The sequence below is a fragment of the Gambusia affinis genome, linkage group LG20 (assembly GCF_019740435.1).
Source record: "Gambusia affinis linkage group LG20, SWU_Gaff_1.0, whole genome shotgun sequence".
NCBI classification, from domain to species: Eukaryota; Metazoa; Chordata; class Actinopteri; order Cyprinodontiformes; family Poeciliidae; genus Gambusia; species Gambusia affinis.
The window spans coordinates 24,408,694-24,413,693 of NC_057887.1; positions in this window are offsets into that span (position 1 = coordinate 24,408,694).

The window sequence follows — 5,000 nt, forward strand, 5'->3', positions numbered from 1 at the left end:
GACCCAGCTTTGAGACCCAGCTTTGAGACCCAGCCTTGAGACCCAGCTTTGAGACCCAGCTTTGAGACCCAGCTTTGAGACCCAGCTTTGAGACCCAGCTTTGAGACCCAGCTTTGAGACCCAGCTTTGAGACCCAGCCCTTGGTGGTACGAGCTTGACCCGAAGCCGCAGAACCCGAAAGTCGGATGGTACTTCAAGACCTTATCTAGAAAAACTCCACCGGAAGGTTTGAGAGAGGGTTTTCGAAATGACCCATTTTTTAATTTTTTTTCTAAGTGTTAGGGAGGCTCTCACTCTGGGTGTGGTGTGGCCCAGATCCCCCCACCCTTTTGGGGGTAAATGTCAGAGAATCTGCGGGCCGGCCGGAGACGTCCCGCTCAATTCCGGGCACCGGTGTTTGAATAGGTGCCCTCTCAGCCTGGGGACGTCTCCGGCCCACCGCTGAGTCGGTTTTGTTACCGCCCTAAGGCGGGTTAGGGCCTCGGTCGCCCCCCGCCGTGGGGTTCTAGTCTGGGCGGAAGAATGTTACGGACGGTTCCGGTCCGCCGCCGGACCGTTCGTGCGGAAAGGCGGGCCCCGTGTATTTGGTTCCGTGGGTGTCAGAGTACGGATGGATGGATGGATGGATGGATGGATGGATGGTTGAAGCTCCGGTTCGAGCAGGTGAGTGGATCCGTAGGTGAGTATCCGATTACGGTCAGCGCTTCCCCCCCTGTGGGAGGGGGCGTGGATGGTCCGGTGACGGTCGTGGCCGGACCGGGGGTCTCTCCAGGGACCCCCGGTCCGGCTGCGGCCTTCTCTGGACCGTCCACGCCCCCGCCTTCTGGATCGTGACCCTACCAGGGGCACGAAAAAAACACACTCAGAACCTCAACAGCAGCTCTGACACTTAGAGCAAAATGGGAGGTGGGAAAAAAAAAAGCTTAATATTGCTTGCCCTCCCAGGGCCACGAAAAAAAAACTTTAAAGATCGCTTGCCCTACCAGGGGCACGAGCTTCCAGGGGGGGCGCATTGGTTGGTGTAGTCCGCGGAGGGGTGCTTAAGTGTGGGTACAAGGGACCGAGAGGTGCGTGTGGTTGTTTGTGGGTCTCCATGCGTTTGTTGGAGCTTGTTTGAAATGTGTGGCCGGGCAGCTTGGCTCTGTGTGGGCTTGAGATGTGAGTTTGTGCCCTGTGGGGCTCTGAAATTGCACAAAGACCCCTCCGGAGGTTTGCAGGGCACGTTTCCATGACTGTTTGCCGTTTTAAAGCTGCATTCCGGGCGTATTGGCTGGTGAGAGTGGCCCACGGAGGTTTCATCCGCTGTCCTTTGGCTCCATCTTGTGGGCGAAAAAAAGTACTGCGCCTTGCGGGTTTCAGTGCTTTGTTTTGGGCGTATTGGTGTAATTTTGTCCCCCCTGGAGCTCCGGGGCGGGATTTTTGACAGAATAAGGATTCCTGGAGGTGTGCAGGTGAGTGTTTGTGCTGAATGAGGCCTGCTTGTGGCTTCCTTGAGTGGGCATGCAATAAAGAAATCTCCCCCCAGCTGGTTGTCAGTGTGATTTTTGACAGAATAAGGATTCCTGGATGTCTGCAGGGGTCAGGTTTGAATATTCCAGCCTCTTTCCAGGCACTATTTTCAGGGTAAATATTAATTGTGGTGGCCTCTGACCTCCAGGCCTGGTTCTCAGTGTGATTTTTAACAGAATAAGCATTCCTGGAGGTCTGCAGGGGTCAAGTTTGAATCTTCCAGCCTCTTTCCAGGCACTATTTTCAGGGTAAATGTCAAGTGTGGTGGCCTCTGACCTCCAGGCCTGGTTGTCAGTGTGATTTTTGACAGAATAAGCATTCCTGGAGGTCTGCAGGGGTCAAGTTTGAATCTTCCAGCCTCTTTCCAGGCACTATTTTCAGGGTAAATGTCAAGTGTGGTGGCCTCTGACCTCCAGGCCTGGTTGTCAGTGTGATTTTTGACAGAATAAGCATTCCTGGAGGTCTGCAGGGGTCAAGTTTGAATCTTCCAGCCTCTTTCCAGGCACTATTTTCAGGGTAAATGTCAAGTGTGGTGGCCTCTGACCTCCAGGCCTGGTTGTCAGTGTGATTTTTGACAGAATAAGCATTCCTGGAGGTCTGCAGGGGTCAAGTTTGAATCTTCCAGCCTCTTTCCAGGCACTATTTTCAGGGTAAATGTCAAGTGTGGTGGCCTCTGACCTCCAGGCCTGGTTGTCAGTGTGATTTTTGACAGAATAAGCATTCCTGGAGGTCTGCAGGGGTCAAGTTTGAATCTTCCAGCCTCTTTCCAGGCACTATTTTCAGGGTAAATGTCAAGTGTGGTGGCCTCTGACCTCCAGGCCTGGTTGTCAGTGTGATTTTTGACAGAATAAGCATTCCTGGAGGTCTGCAGGGGTCAAGTTTGAATCTTCCAGCCTCTTTCCAGGCACTATTTTCAGGGTAAATGTCAAGTGTGGTGGCCTCTGACCTCCAGGCCTGGTTGTCAGTGTGATTTTTGACAGAATAAGGATTCCTGGATGTCTGCAGGGGTCAAGTTTGAATCTTCCAGCCTCTTTCCAGGCACTATTTTCAGGGTATTTATTAAGTGTGGCGGTCTGTGGCCCATCTGACCTCCAGGCCTGGTTCTCAGTGTGATTTTAAGTAATTTTTAACAGAATAAGGATTCCTGGATGTCTGCAGGGTCAGGGTTTGATTTATCCAGCCCCTTTCCATGCCCTGTTTTCAGGGTATGTATTAATTGTGGTGAAAGCCTCTGACCTCCAGGCCTGGTTCCAAGTGTGATTTTTAACAGAATAAGGATTCCTGGATGTCTGCAGGGGTCAGTTTGATTTTTCCAGCCTCATTCCATGCACTATTTTCAGGGTATGTAATTGTGGTGAAAGCCCCTCTGACCTCCAGGCCTGGTTCCAAGTGTGATTTTTAACAGAATAAGGATTCCTGGATGTCTCCAGGGTCCAGGGTTTGATTTATCCAGCCCCTTTCCATGCCCTGTTTTCCGGGTATTAATTAATGAAAGCCCCCTTTGACCTCCAGGCCTGGTTCAAAGTGTGATTTTTAACAGAATAAGGATTCCTGGATGTCTGCAGGGGTCAGGTTTGATTTTTCCAGCCCCTTTCCATGCACTATTTTCAGGGTATATATTAATTGTGGTGGCCTCTGACCTCCAGGCCTGGTTCCAAGTGTGATTTTTAACAGAATAAGGATTCCTGGATGTCTCCAGGGGTCGGGTTTGATTTATCCAGCCCCTTTCCATGCCCTGTTTTCCGGGTATTAATTAATGAAAGCCCCCTTTGACCTCCAGGCCTGGTTGTACGGGTGATTTTTAACAGAATAAGGATTCCTGGATGTCTGCAGGGGTCATATTAGATTTTTCTAGCCTCATTCCAGGCACTATTTTCCGGGTAATTATGAATTTTTCTGAATTTAAGCTCCCGGTCTGGTTATCTGTGGCTCCATCTTGTGGACGGAGAAAAGCACTGCTCCCAGCCGCCGTGACAGCGCTTTATTTCGGGCTTGCTTAATTAATTGCGGGTCTCTGTGTGTGATTTTTAACAGAATAATGATTCCTGGAAGTCTTTAGGGGTCAGGTTTGATTTTTCCAGCCCCTTTCCATGCGCTGTTTTCAGGGTATTAATTAATTGCTGCAGCCCTTCACTTGCAGGCCTGGTTCTATGGTTGAATTTCTACAGAATAGCAAAGTGTGGAGGCCTCCAGGGGTCGAATTTGATTCAAAAATGCATTTCCCCCGGGAAACCTATATATTGCCGGAAAGCTTAGACCGTGAGCAGTGTGCCGGTGCCGTTCGTTGCGCTGTGCGGTGTTCACGGGACGCGGGAGTAGCGGATACGGGATTGCCGGTGTTTCCGGACATTTTCGATCTCCATAAAAGTGTTTAAAAATGCATTCCCCCCGGGAAACCTATATATCCCCGGAAAGCTCGGACTCCGAGGAGTAGCCCGGTGCCGTTCTTTCCGCTCGGGGACGCTCGCAGGCCGAATTAAAAATCTAAAACCGTATTTCCTTAAAACGGTTAAAAATCCGCTTTCCCGGCGTCCAGCGGAGCTAAAAATAGGATCAATAAAGCCAGAAAAATGCGCTGATCACGGCAAAATTATCCCCGCGGTTCCCGGACGAACTTGAATTCTCGGACCTCCGGAGGGGGTCCACGCAGCTCAGAACGAGTCCGCAGCGGCTCGGGGTCCCCGGATGCGCGCTCCGCGAGGCTCCGCTGATTTTTCGACTTCCATAAAAATCTTTAAAAATGCGTTTCCCCCGGGAAAGCTATATATTGCCGGAGAGCTTAGGCTCTGAGGAGTAAGCCGGTGCGTCGTTTCCGCCGGGACGCTCGCAGGGGCAGGAAAATCCCGGAAGTGTCCCGCCCCAGAACCGCGTCCGAAAACGGTCGAAAATGCAGGTTGATCGGTCAAAATCGACCATGCTCCGATAGCCTGCGATCCAGAGAGCAGCCCCGTGCAGTTGAAACATTTTTAAGCCGTTCACAGAAGCCGGGAGAAGGCTGGAAGTCCCGCGAGTTTTCTGCAGCAGCTCCGGTCGCGGCCGTTCACCCGCGCGGACCAATAGGATTTCGGATATAAAAAAAAATCCCACCGCAGGATTGTAGGGAGAGTTCAGAAAGAGGATGAGCGAAAAATGACAAAGTCCTTCGACACTTTGCCATTTTTCGTACTTCCAGGGTCTCTATTATGACTCTTTATCAGCGTTTCAACGGCCTTTTCCAGCATTTTCGGCCGTTTTTCCCGGAATCTCGGTACGGTTCTCTGCTTCGCCGGGGAAGAAAGTGACGGGCTCTGGCCGATCCGGTGCGTCTTCCCGGCCCTTCTGAAGGGACGAGGGGGTGCCCTGGTTCTGTTTTGAGCTCCGTGGATGCGTGGAAGCCAGAGTGAAGACGGGCCGGTCTCAGGCCGACGAGGGCGCACTGTGAGCGGCTTCCATCGCCGCCGCGTGCCCCCCGGAGGTCTGAGCTCCGACGCCCGTCTCTGTACAAGCACCAA